Here is a 13413-nt window from a genome sequence, read left to right on the forward strand (position 1 = left end):
GTCATTGTACTAGATGGCCTCCAGAGGTTCCTTTCAATGTAATTATGTGATTATATCTGAAAACCACATAACCAGTGCAGCTTCCTAGCATATTTTTCCTGGATTGAATCAAACAAGAAGTTCTGACTCAAAAGTCTTGTAACTTCCATCATCACCCTGGTATTAGACTCCATTCTGTGTTGGCATGATTATAATGTGCACAGTGAGTGTCATGTTGCTTATGGCATCATAACTTTTGCTAAATGCATGACAATTGCAATGGAATATGAAATGCTGTGAATCACATAATGCTTATCATAATGCTTATCAGCTTAACAAGCTAAAATGTGCTTGAAGATGTTATCTTTGATTTTTACTCATGCTTTTTCTTTTGTAAAATTCAATCTTTTGCAGTTGGCCTGCCTGTTGTGGGTGCAAGTTGGTTCTGTTGAATATTGAACTTAAGATAATTTGAGGACACTATTAAATATGGTGCCTGGTCTACTAGCTTCATTTTAACGTGTTGGAATCTTCATAGAGAGCTTTTGTTTTAGTGTCCATTACAAAAGAAGGTCAGTTTCTAAGCAAGCTGCAGTGCTGCAACCTACATTTTCTGACAGAAAGAAAAAACATTTAGGAAAATATATAGCTTGTCAGTCTGTGCTTTTTCTACTCTGTGATGTGAAGGGTTTTTCAAAGACTGAGCACATCACACATCAGTTGTTACAAACAGGTCATGCTACATGCCATGAATTTTAGATTGTGTGTCATTTTCATTTATTTTTCCTTATTTTTGAGCAGCATCCCTGGAGTTTAAGCATGAAAAAAGCTAGTTGAAAAAGCCTAGTGGATTTATCACCCAGCAGGTATTTGGTGACAGCTCTTGCCACAGGGATTATAACTCTTCTCATGTCACTTTCTCCTTGAGCACAAGCTACACAGCCTGGAAATTTAAAATGCTAGCTAATGAGGGATTAGAAGCATGTAATTTTTTGAACCCTTGTACTGTCAGGAGAGAAAAATAATAGTAGGTTTCCTCTGTCATTCACAACAACCTGATCTAAATTATCTGGAGAGACTGCAGTGAAGGACACTTCAGTTTAAAACTCTTATTTTCATGTCAACTACATGGCATTTCCGGGTCAACCTCTTTGTCTCTCCTGAGGAATGACAGGGCAAATTCAGCTCTAGAGGTGGCTGTGAGAGGAGGCTTGATTGCTTTTCAGACTACAGGCTGAGATGCAGCACAAGGTGTGTACCAGTGTGCTTGCTAATTGTGTGCTTTAGGCTCTTCCTATACAGAGCTCCCTAATTGTAAGGATGAGAGCTTTTGCTGTATATGGTACCAATTGATCTTAAAAAAGTCTTAGATATATGCCTTGCCAAGTAGCAAAGGAGATCACAAAGAGTAAATGTGGAGCAGGTGGAAACCTGGCAGGAATGGCTCCATGGTGGACCTTGCACCATAATCTCCACCTCAGATGTTCAAAGAACATGAAAACTGTGTAGCTTTGTCCTCTGGGATCATCTCAAGCTCTTATCTCTTTGTGGTGAGATTAGTTCATTAATGTAGTGACAGTTTCAAAAGACTGTATCTTTCTCTCTTCCCATCCTCACTATCATTTTTTGGGTGGCTCATTGATCACTCTGTTCTTTGGTATAGATACACATGAGGGTTATCTTTTAAGGCTGAACACCAAGCAGCAACAAGAGGAAAGTCATAGAATCATAGAATCAACCTGGTTGGAAGAGACCTCCAAGATCATCCAGTCCAACCTAACACCCAGCCCTATCCAGTCAACTAGACCATGGCACTAAGTGCCTCATCCAGGCTTTTCTTGAACACCTCCAGGGACGGTGACTCCACCACCTCTCTGGGCAGCCCATTCCAATGCCAATCACTCTCTCTGGCAACAACTTCCTCCTAACATCCAGCCTATACCTCCCCCGGCACAACTTGAGACTGTGTCCCCTTGTTCTATTGCTGATTGCCTGGGAGAAGAGGCCACCCCCCACCTGGCTACAACCTCCCTTCGGGTAGTTGTAGACAGCAAGTCCTTCTCTGGAGACTTTCAAAACCCACCTGGATGCATTCCTGTGTGAACTACCCTGCCTTGGGAAGGGAATTGGACTCTAATGTTCTGTGATTCTGTGAAAAATGACACTAGACCCATACTATCATTAAGTACTTTGAACTAAATGAAAAGGCATTCTGGGAAGGGAGGGAAAAAATTTAAACTCAGAGCACTCTCATTTGCTTATGCTTCTGACAAGATGAAAAAGAAGACTACTAGTGAAAATATTTTAGAAGATGATTTTGCAGGTATTCATCGAATCCCTTATCCTACCTAAGCTCAGCAGACATCTTTGCCAAGAGAGATCTCTGGCAGGAGCTGCACAGGATGAATACAGGTGTTTTACCCACACATCTGAGAAATTAACTGTTCACATTTCCAGGATGGGTGAAAGAGATGTACTAACTGTGCTTCTGCTTTTGAAAGTGTTCTAAGGCCTATGTTATTTCTTGCATGTTTTCCCAGGGCTCTCTTTAGAGGAGTGATGTTAAAAGTTAGAAAATGCTTCAGACATAGTAAGAGTTAAGATAAAGGCATGCAGACATGTTATTTTAAAGGAACTGATCTTCCACACTGGTAAAGAAGAATGTTTTTAGCAGAGCAGCAAAAGAAAAGGTCTAAGTAGCAGTGGCAAGGGACAAACCACTTTGACCTTGAATTCATGTATCATCCTTAATGCCATGATTCAAGCAAGTAGGATAAATAACTCTGTGCTCTTTGGACACTGACTGCTGTGCACAGTGGGTACTTTCCAGCAATGCAGATATTCTGTCCAATCTCCCCAGAGACACAAAGATGTTGGGCAGAGCTCAAACCCTCTTACACAGTCGAAGCTCCTTCTTTGGTATTCAGCTATTTTAGCTGACATCTGTACTAAATTATCTTTTTAAAAGTCTGTTCCTCTGGACTGCTGCCTTCATCTGGAGAGTAGAAAGGAGTTACAGAGGAGCTCTCTGAACAAATAAACAAGTGCAGTCACCAAATGCAGAGCCCTTTTGACAACTTCAGCATTTCCAAGCCCTGATTACTGGCAGTGGCAATCATTTCTAATGTACTCTCTGCCTGTAGATATTGACGTGTTTGTTCTGATTCTCAGTCTTTGTATAGAGCTGATTACTGTGATCACTTTTTCTGTTGTAGGTTTGCACATCAACAGTTCAATTACAAAGACAGTTCTCTTTTAAATGTCATCTTGCTGTGTTTTTACTGTCCCTGTAGCCATTAATGCCTCTGTACTGATTCACCAGCACAGTTTTATGCAGTAGACCTTGCTACCAACCTTGACGTCAATATTATTTGTCCTTCTCCTTTAAAACAGGAAAAAAAGAAAAAGAACTCCTGTTTTTTAATGTGATACAGCAATACTTGTGTCATCTTTGTGTGTATACTTATGTAGTCGTGTGTGAGGAGGATATATATTCATGTAAATGGGAGATATTTATTTTGATGAACGGCATTGTGTTGGTGAGTCATCCATCAGGTCACATCACATTGCCTCTAAGCAACAAGATGTAATCTGACAATATTAGGAGTCCTTTTTTTATGTTTACTGGTTTGTTGAAAGTGCAATTTTATTTTTTTTTTCTGTGGCCACTACCACTTAACTGTTAAATTCTCTGTAATGTCTTCATTTTTGCTGTTTCTGTGGTTGTTATTTAGCCTGCCTCCATTGTCCTCATCTCATATATCCCAGAAGGCAAGACTCTCAGTTGTCTCAAGTGTAAATTACAGCTATGTGTAATTAAAAGTACTGTCATTTTTATTATGTTAGGTTTTGTGCCCTTTTAGTTCTTAGTGCCTACACATGAATGCTAAACAGTGACAGTCAATCACTATGTCAATTCCTTTGTCAAATCAAAAAGACATTTTTAGCTTGGATCATGGTTTATTGGGTAAAAATAACTATGCTTTCATATGACCCAGACTGAAAAGTGCATGTAGCCAAACATGCTACTTCTGTTATCCACTTGGTCCTCCTTCCAAGACATCCCTTCTCAAAAGCTGGAAGATATTTTTTCCCAGATGAGCATTTCCCTTTTCATGCAAGCCACAGGCCATGTACTTTATGGACTGAGTGGTTGAGTCAGATGCTACTCAGCCTTTTGAGTGTCCTTCATGCCATCTGCAGAAGTGCTGTCTGACTCATGGGAGTGACTCCAATGTACAGTCATCTGTTGGCCTGAAACCTTTTGAAAATGGAGATCCTGTAATGTGGATGATTTGGTAGGAAATCTAACATAGCTCTAACTTGCTCAGAAATTTGCAGTTACCTACCTCTGCCTCATTCTGTGCTGTCCTGTCAGGACCAGAGGAGTGCTGTTGCTGTGCAGTAGAGGTGCACTTACTCTTCATAGCTCTTGGGTTTTACAGAAGCCTACTCAGCTGAATGACTTGTGTGGCAGGGAAAAGTCAAGAAACAAAGGTGAATGTTTCATGTTTGGGGTCCACTTGGCCAAATGACACTTGCTTGTCTTAACTGAGGCTAAGAATAAGGTAAATATTAATTCCAGGTGGCATGCTGCTGAACTGTGCATAGAATAGAGATGTGGCTAAAAATAGAATTGCTACCTTCCAGTAAAAAAAATGATTAATGAAAGTTTTGCAGGGCAGGAGTAACCTTTAACTAAGCTGGCACCCTCCCAGTCTTTGTTTACAGATTCAGTATGATGCAGTCTTGGTTCTGGTCAGGCTTTCTGAGCAGACCATAAATGTAACTTAAATCAAACCCAAACTTTTAAAAGTAGAGTCAGCTAACAGAAGAAAGAAAAACTCACTTCAAACCAGGGCATTTTCACATATCAAATGTGCAGACATTGACAGTGTCCTCCAATGGTCTCTCAGGATGGATGATAGGTGATACATTCATATTAGTAGCTGCCAACATGATTTCAAGGCCGTGATCTGTACTACTTACCTTGCTTACTCATGTGCACTGCTGTGTGAAGCTGATCTCGGTAAAGTGAGCCTGCTGTGCCTTTGTCACATCTCATCCACCTCCCTGCAGCTGGATTCCCTGCTGCAGGCTATGAAGGTGAGAGATGGTGGCAACTGCCCTGAATGTAACTTGTGTTGTGTGGGGACATGGACCAGACAGGGATTACCATCAGCTCCGAGTGGCAGACTCGTTCTGTGGCCTCACTGACCTTGGTCTGAAAGGTTAATAATTACAAGATGGTTGATGTCATACATTGCAGTGGAATAGTCATATGAGTATGTGTAACAGCATGGTGCAGCAGTACTTCCCACATGCTCTCCAAGCAGTCACTGTGTCCTGGTCCTCCCTCACACCCTTGCACCAACATTTCAGGAGAGCTCACTAGGATTTGTCTTCCTCAGTGCAGCACAGGTGAACAGCTTCTTGTGAGGAGATGCACTTTTTAATGCATTGCCTCCCTGAAAAAACACCTTCCTTTCAAAATTGCTTGTTGTGTCATATGTCTTTTACAAGGTCATGTTCACTGCACCATATCTCTCTGGAAAATATCAGGAAATAGATGTATTGAATACATAAACCCTACTAAGCAGAGTGCAGTAAATTTGAGGGTACCTCCCCACACACATCAGAAAGGAAATCTAGTGCAGTGATGCTCAATTTGCCATAATCTTCTTCCTATTTTCCCTACCTTCTTTTGAAAAGATGCAAAGTGAAATCCTGACTCATTTTAAAACCTCTTTTTAAAAATAGCTCCTTAGGCAGTCTCCATTGGGCTCTGTGTGCCAAAGCCCTTTAACAAAGTTTACTTATCCCTGCTCAGTTTAGCCCACTGATTGAAAATCTTAAAGGAAGTGTGAACTGATGTAATTCATGTGCTCTAGGCTGATGCAATTTCTGTGTGGTAGGAAACTCTAAGTTGTTCCATGGATTCACTCTATATTCATCTCCAGAATATATGTCCCTGTCATGGAGGGGTTTTCTCTATTCCTCCCCTGTTAGGGGGAGGTGAGAAATTAATTTGAGGCGGTTTTGATTTTTTATAAAATTATTTATTAAAATTAATCTTTACAAATTTGTACCACCCCCAACCACTATGAAACCCAAGTTCGTTTGCAAGTTTATGAAAATAGCTTTGGGATATATTTACAGGAATTGATTATTAAATGGAAATATCAAATTATTAACAATTATTGACAGAGAGAAAGATTTTTAGGCTTAATGCCTCTTAACAGCTCTAGTGTTTGCCCAGCAAGGGCTGAAACTGTGTGTGCTCCTCAGATAGAGGTAACTTATATTACAGAAGAATTGAAGCTTACTTATGTGTGCTGTTCTTAAGTATTAATCATTAAATCACCCTCCTGGGAATCATCTGTCTCAGCGTGTGCCCAGTATTGGGGTCTTGGTGAGCTGGAGTCTGTCCTGGCTTGCAAGGGATGATAAAGCTTTTCCCAGTCTCTGGGGTAAATTGAGTTTTCTCTAACCTTCACTCCTGGGGTGATCCATGCCTCGGAGCTGTTGCTTCTTCTGGAAGCCGTGTGTCCAGGGATGGTCAGCTGGCAGGAATTTCCCGATGCAGAAGAAGGATTTGTCCGTGTAGCTTCTGACACGGTCTGGCAGCTAGCAAGCTGCATTTGCAGGTTTGCAGACTGTCTGAGGGTCTGCTGAGCTCTGGATCTTTCCAGAGTTACAGGATAGATGGCAAGTTGTATTTACGCCGTGCTACAGGGAGATTTAACTCCGCAGATGAATCAAGATAGCTCTAGGCTTTAGGCAGGGGGTCTCTTGGCTCCCCATATATGTATGGTGCAGGCATGAATGTGCTCTGCTTCTCAGAGGGCTTGCAGACAGCTTGGCTGCGCCTTGAGATCAATGCATGAGGTCTAAGCCTCTGTAATGCTTGCAAGTGAGGAAGGCCTGATCCTGTGTCTAGACCAATGCAAGCGGGTCAGGGCTGCAGGGTGCTGCTGTGGATCAGAGCTGAGTCTAAAATGCTCTAAGCTTCTGAACTGGTAAACAGTCTGGATCACTGATCAGACTGAACAGGACTGACCACGTGGTGCTGCTGTGCACCCCTCTTTAAAGGCTCTGGGGCCAAGATTCGTGGCTCGTTGGACATCTAAAATGACCAATCAGGTTGGCCGTAAGCCAAACCTTGCCCCAGTAGGCAGTAGAGACATGCCTGGACCCTCCCAATAGGGGATTACCTGCCTGGACCTCAGGGGTACACGGGCTGGGCGTGTGTGTGTTACACAACTTGTTTGCTGCCTCATGGGTCCTGGCAGAAGAACATGTCTGGGCATGTAGAGGCATAGAAAAGCCTCAGTTTTGGGGCTGCTGCCCCTCCACCACAGTCCCATAGGGGAGAGTGGGGAATCTAGACTTCACTTTTTGACACCAGTAATATCTTAGAAAGGATTGTTGTAATGGGTTAGGGATCTTCCCCCTCCCTCACTACTTGAAATTACCCAGACTAACTTGGATGGTTTTGGAAGTAAGATGAAGCTGTATTTACAGCACTGCAAAATTTGCAAGCATATATACACAATATAGACAAATATTTGCAATTATATACAAGTTAGAAATAATACAGAGCTCCCAAATCTCACTTGGACAAAGCAAACTGCCCAGAAGGGCTCAAAGCTAACGCCTGCCCTTTCTCTGTTTCCAACTCTCTTTTTGTCTCAGAATCCACACATAAACAAAGCGGAAACCTGTAGCTTATGAAATTAGAGCTGCTGAAATTAGAGGTGAGGTGTCAGAGTAGGTGGGGGTTAGAGTAAAAGGTGATTAGATCAAGCTACACAGATTCAAGACAGAGAGAAGTGAATAGGACGACATCTCAGGAGAAAAGTGCCTACATTGACTTTTTATCCCACTCAGCAAACCAATGAACGACATAGACATCATCATTATAGACATTGTCATTATTTTCTTTTCACAATCAATGACCTAATTTCTCTCATTAAATATTCCAGTTAGCCTCAAACAGCATAATTGTATTGGACTAGATGGGGTTGAATAGGATTGAGTGTACACAAGCATCTTAAAATACTGAGGTTTGTTCTGGAAGTGGAACAAGAACACAGAAACAGCCATGTCATCTGTAATCCAGTTCAGCAGATGTCTGCCTGATAGATGCTACTGCCAGGTCATTACCCACTAATACCTCACTTGGGAAGTGAGAAGAGAATTTTAGGTGCAGTCCTGGCTCCTGGGACTCACTGTCTACTTTGGTAATATTAGATCAGTGTCAGGCCAGAGGTTCCACCATCTGGAATCACTCATGGTGCAGGAACAGATCCTTACCAGCATTTTGGCCAAGATCAACTTGCACTCTCATAGGCAGGTCTGGCTTTACTGTGGGCTGTGGATGATTTGGCACAGGCTGACTGTCTGATGCCAGTTCATTGTGGAGGCCAAGGGAGTTGTAGGGCAGCTGTTCCAGAGCCAAGGAAAGGCCCCACACACATATAATTTGTTGCAATAGATACAGTTACAGCGTTTGGAGGACATTTGGTTGCTTGCAAGACTTTGCAGATTTGGTGTAATCACCAGTGTAGTTAATACTGAGTGCAAACTCCTCTGCATTTTCTGGGTTTTACACACTTAAAATGGCTTTCACCATTTTCACCAGGTGCAACATCAGCAGTGAAGAAAGACAAGCAATCTGTCAGGCTCCTTCCTGAACCCGAGGGTAGACTCTCCAACAGTAGGTTTACATAAAGTTTTTTGTTTCATTTTGGGCTACCACACAAGTTTTAATAACATGTTCCTCCTGCAAACAGCTTTCTGTCCAGTGCAAAATTCTAGTATATATTAAAATGACTCAGTGGAATTTTAACACCTCTCCTTGGATTTTGTACTGAAGAGCATTGAAAAACATTTCAGAGTGTGATGGTTTGGGTGTACCCCGCCCCCCCCCGCCCCCCCCCCCCCCCCACTTTAAAAATCACCCAGACTAGTCTCAGCCAGCTCTGGGAATATAAATGAAGCTATTTATTTACAGCTAACACAATATACAAGCAGATATTTACAGTATATACAGTTATAGACAGAAATAGACAAAGTAAAAGTTATACAGAAACACAACTCCCCTCCCAGAAACCTGAGTCCCCAGGAGGGGCTCTCAACCACCCCTGCACCTTCCCCCTGCCCCTCTCAACCTTACCCCAGTCCTAAGGAAGAAGAGAGGTTCAGCCAAGAGGTTAAGAAGCAAAGGTGAGTGGAAGGTGAGGTTAGGGCGCTGCAGCTCAGTCAGCAGCCAGAGTGAGAGTGCCACAAAATGGCAAGAGTGTTATCTAATGTTTACTTTTCTTCAGCAAGACATCACCATTGTTTTCCTTTCACAGCCTATGATCTAGTTCTTCTCACCAAAACATTCTAGCCTGCTTCAAACTAGCACACAGAGGTAACAGTAGACAAGAAAGAGATAGTCTATTTTGTTCAGCAGCAGAAAAAAAGCTGTAAACATCGCTTTTACCTGTGCTTCAGAGTGGACTGGTGACCCTGTTCAATTCACCCTGGACCAAAGCTTTCTTCTGGACAATTTCAGACCTGGAGAAACAAGGACAGATTCAGGCAGATACTGACTTTGATGGTTTGGATGTTATCCGCCCCCCCCCCCCCCCCTCCCACTTTTGAAATTGCCCCAGCTAACTCAGAAGGCCTCCAGGAATATAAATGAAGCTATTTCTTTACAAGCAGCAAATATACAAGCAGCTATTTACAATAGATACAGTTATATACAGAAATATACAAAGGAAAAGTAATACAGAAGCACAACTCCCCTCCCAGAAACCTGAGTCCCCAGAAGGGGTTCTCAAACCACCCCAACACCTCCCCCTGCCCTCTCAACCTTACCCCAAATCCTGAGAAAGGAATAAAGGTGCAGCCGAGAGTTTAAGAAGGAAGGTTAGGGGCAGTGAGGTTAAGGAGATGTGGCTCGGTCTGAAGCTCAAAGCAGAGTGAGAGACAAAATGGAGAATGTTATCAAATGTTTTCCTTCTTCTTCCCAGAGCTCTCAGCGAGACTGATGAGAGAAGGAGACACAACCATTGTTTTCCTTTTCACAGCCTATTATCTAGTTCTTTCCACCAAAACATTCTAGCTTGCTTCAAACTAGCACACTGACCATTACTCCATGTAGGACTACTTTTTGATGAATAAGTTTATAGAGGTTCCAATGTTTAAATTGTTTTAGCTGTCACCTATTCATAAAGAAGATATGTTGGTCAGCCACAAACTGCTTTGTGCTTCCTGTGGCTACTTCTTGTCCAGGTGCTGAAGCAACTGACTGTGGCATTGCTAATCTGCAAAAGGTTTTCTATGGAATATGTCACTGTGAAAAACACATAGGGGTTTTGAGGAAAATATAGCCATTTAAATCTAACTTTCTTGTCTTGTTATTGTGAGCTCAGAACCTTTTTACATCTGTAGAATCAGAATATTTGCATGTGGTTATTCTTCATCATGTAGCAGCAAGCCAGTCAAGAGTCAGACTGAAGTCCCAAAGCTCTGTCTGTGCTCAAATATTTATGAATGCTAAGTTGCCTATCAGAAGTATCACCTTGCTTTCAGTTGCTAGGAAATACATTTTCACTTGATTTCTAAGAAGAACAAAGAGTTAATGGGGATTGATTGAATAAGACAGAAGCAATTAATTTTAACATCCAATAAGTCAGAGCTCTGATAGGGCAAAATCTTGGTCATAGCTGAAAACATTTACAAAAATGTCAAGTTGCAACTAGAACAAGGCAGTTCTAAAAATTCAGAGATGTATTACTGTTGGATCAGCAGGTAATTTTGTAGTCCACACACAACTGTATGAACTTGACTTTGCATGCTTTGTGTATGTATAGACAACTATCAGCAATCATAGAATCACAGAACCTTAGAGGTTGGAAGGAACCTCCAGAGATCATCAAGTCCAACTCCCCTGCCAAGGCAGGATCCCCTAGGGTAGTCCACACAGGAATGCATCCAGGCAGATTTTGAAAGTCTCCAGAGAAGAAGATTCCACAACTTCTCAGGGCAGCCTGTTCCAGTGCTCTGTCACCCTCACTGTTCTTTTCATGTTGAGGTGAAACCTTCTATGTTCAAATTTGTACCCTTTGCTCCTTGCCTTATTGCTGTGGACCACTGAAAAGAGATTGGCCCCATCCACCTGACACCCACCTCTCAGATCTTCATACACATTGACAAGATCTCCTCACAGTCTTCTCTTCTCCAGACTAAACAGCCCCAGGTCTCTCCATCTCTCTTCAAAGGGGAGATGCTCAAGTTTCCCAGTCCTCCTTGTGGCTCTCCATTGGACTCTCTCCAGCAGGTCCCTATCTCTTTTGAACTGGGGAGCCAAAAACTGGACACAGTATTGCAGGTGTGGTCTCACCAGGGCAGAGTACAGAGGGAGAAGAACCTCGCTGGACCTGCTGGACATACTTTCCCTAATGCACCCCAGGATGCCATTGGATCTCTTGGCCACAGGGGCACATTGCTGGCCCATGCAGAACTTGCTGTCAACAAGGACTCTAAGGTCCTTCTTCATGGAGCTGCTTTCCAGCAGGGCAGTCCTCAACCTATACTGGTGCCTGTTGTTATTCCTCCCCAGATGCAGGACCCTGCACTTGTCCTTATTGAACTTGATGTGGTTAGCTTTCGTCCAGCATTCCAGCCTGTCGAGGTCATGTGCACTCTAATCCATGGTGGGACTTTCTGTTTGTGTTAAACCCAGAGCTGCTTTTGCTGTGGCCTCAAGCTTTCTAGACTGTGCCAAGCAAGGTACCAGGAGTGGAAAGGCCTCAAAGGCCAGAAAAGCTCTGTCTCCATACTTTGGGGGTTGGGTGATAGCAATGAGAGATGGACATGCTGCATGCCCTTCTCTACCCACCATACACTCATGAGGAAAGCCAGTGACTCTTTTACATGTCTTTGCTTTGTGGAGTTAATCAGTGCATGCAATATTGCAAACCAGAGTATCTCAGCAACAAGAAGTTGGACAAAATCTGTCTCACTGATGGTAGCTTAGCATGGGATAATTATTGCCCCCAGTTGTCTACACACTACCAGTTCATGGATGTCTGACCACTTAGACATCGTGTACACAAATCCTCAGTTTGGTATCTTAAAAGATTGATTTGGATGTCTTAGTCCATAAATTTGAATCTTGAGATTTTCTTTTCAGAAGGAACTCAGAAATCCATGTAATTTGAGACAGTAATTTTGACAGCCTTTCCTAGCTGAGCTGTATTTGCTTGGCACTCAGAGCACATCCATAGATCACTGTAATGGAAGACAGCTACATAAAGGAAGGAAATATGGGTTAGAGTAAAATGCAGAAAATTGAAGAGTCAGTGACAAGGACTGGTGGTGAAGTGCCTCTGTGGTAACACATGTCTCTGGAGGTCTGAATTTGTATCTTGTTTGGGTTTCATCACAGCCCTATTTGTCTGTGCAAGAAAATAGCTGACAAATACTGCCTAGTAGAGATCCAGAGTTGGAGTAGTGGAAGAATTTAAAGCTAGAAGTTGTAAGAGCTGGCAAACCTCCATAGACACCCATCTTGATGCATACCTGGCACTTGCTAGTATTGGTACAGCATATGGTCTGTCACTGTGCCTCCCCCCTCAACCCAAGGGAAATGAATGGAGACTGGAATTAAATTAATCTTCTATACAAGCCAGCAGTAAACCTGAATCAGCCCAGACATAGAGCTGGAGAAGATAGTTTAGCCCTACAAACATAGGTCATGTTTCTTGATAACTGCCAAGGTCTGACAGTAGCTTGTTCCCCCAGTACTGGACACAGGACCCCTCAGTTGTTTGGTCTGAAAGATTTGACAGAGTGTTGATCTGATGTCAAGGAACAAGTTAGATTCCCTTCCCAACTGCATCAGTCTGCTGTTAGGAATGACTTTGTTCTCTGTCACCTTTGAATCTTCGTTTTTCACCTTATTTTGTGAATATTTATTCCTTTAGTTCTGAGAGAGTACAAGTTTGATATGAAAAAGAGGAGAGGGAAATGGTGGGGAAGGAAGTCACTGCAGAAGCTTGCACCTGCCATCTGTCAACCAGCATCCCCAGGTACTGTTCTGCTGAACAGCTTTCCAGCTACTCTCCCACAAGCCTGCAGCTTTGCCTGGAACTGTTGTGACCCAAGTGCAGGACCCAGCACTTGCCTTGTTAAACTTGCATGTTAAACATGCAGCTGACCTCAGCCTATCAATCTAGCCTGTCCAGGTCTTTCTGCAGAGCTTTCCTACCCTCAAGCATGTCAACACTGCCTCCTTGCTTAGGGTCATCTGCAAGTTCACTGATGGTGCACTCAGTTTCTTCATCCAGATCAGTGATAAAGATATTAAAGAGAATTGGCCCTGAAATTGAGCTCATTTCCCATCCCTATCATATTCAGACTATTTACTGAAAACTC

The sequence above is a fragment of the Pogoniulus pusillus genome, chromosome 3 (genome assembly GCF_015220805.1).
Source record: "Pogoniulus pusillus isolate bPogPus1 chromosome 3, bPogPus1.pri, whole genome shotgun sequence".
Lineage (NCBI taxonomy): Eukaryota > Metazoa > Chordata > Aves > Piciformes > Lybiidae > Pogoniulus > Pogoniulus pusillus.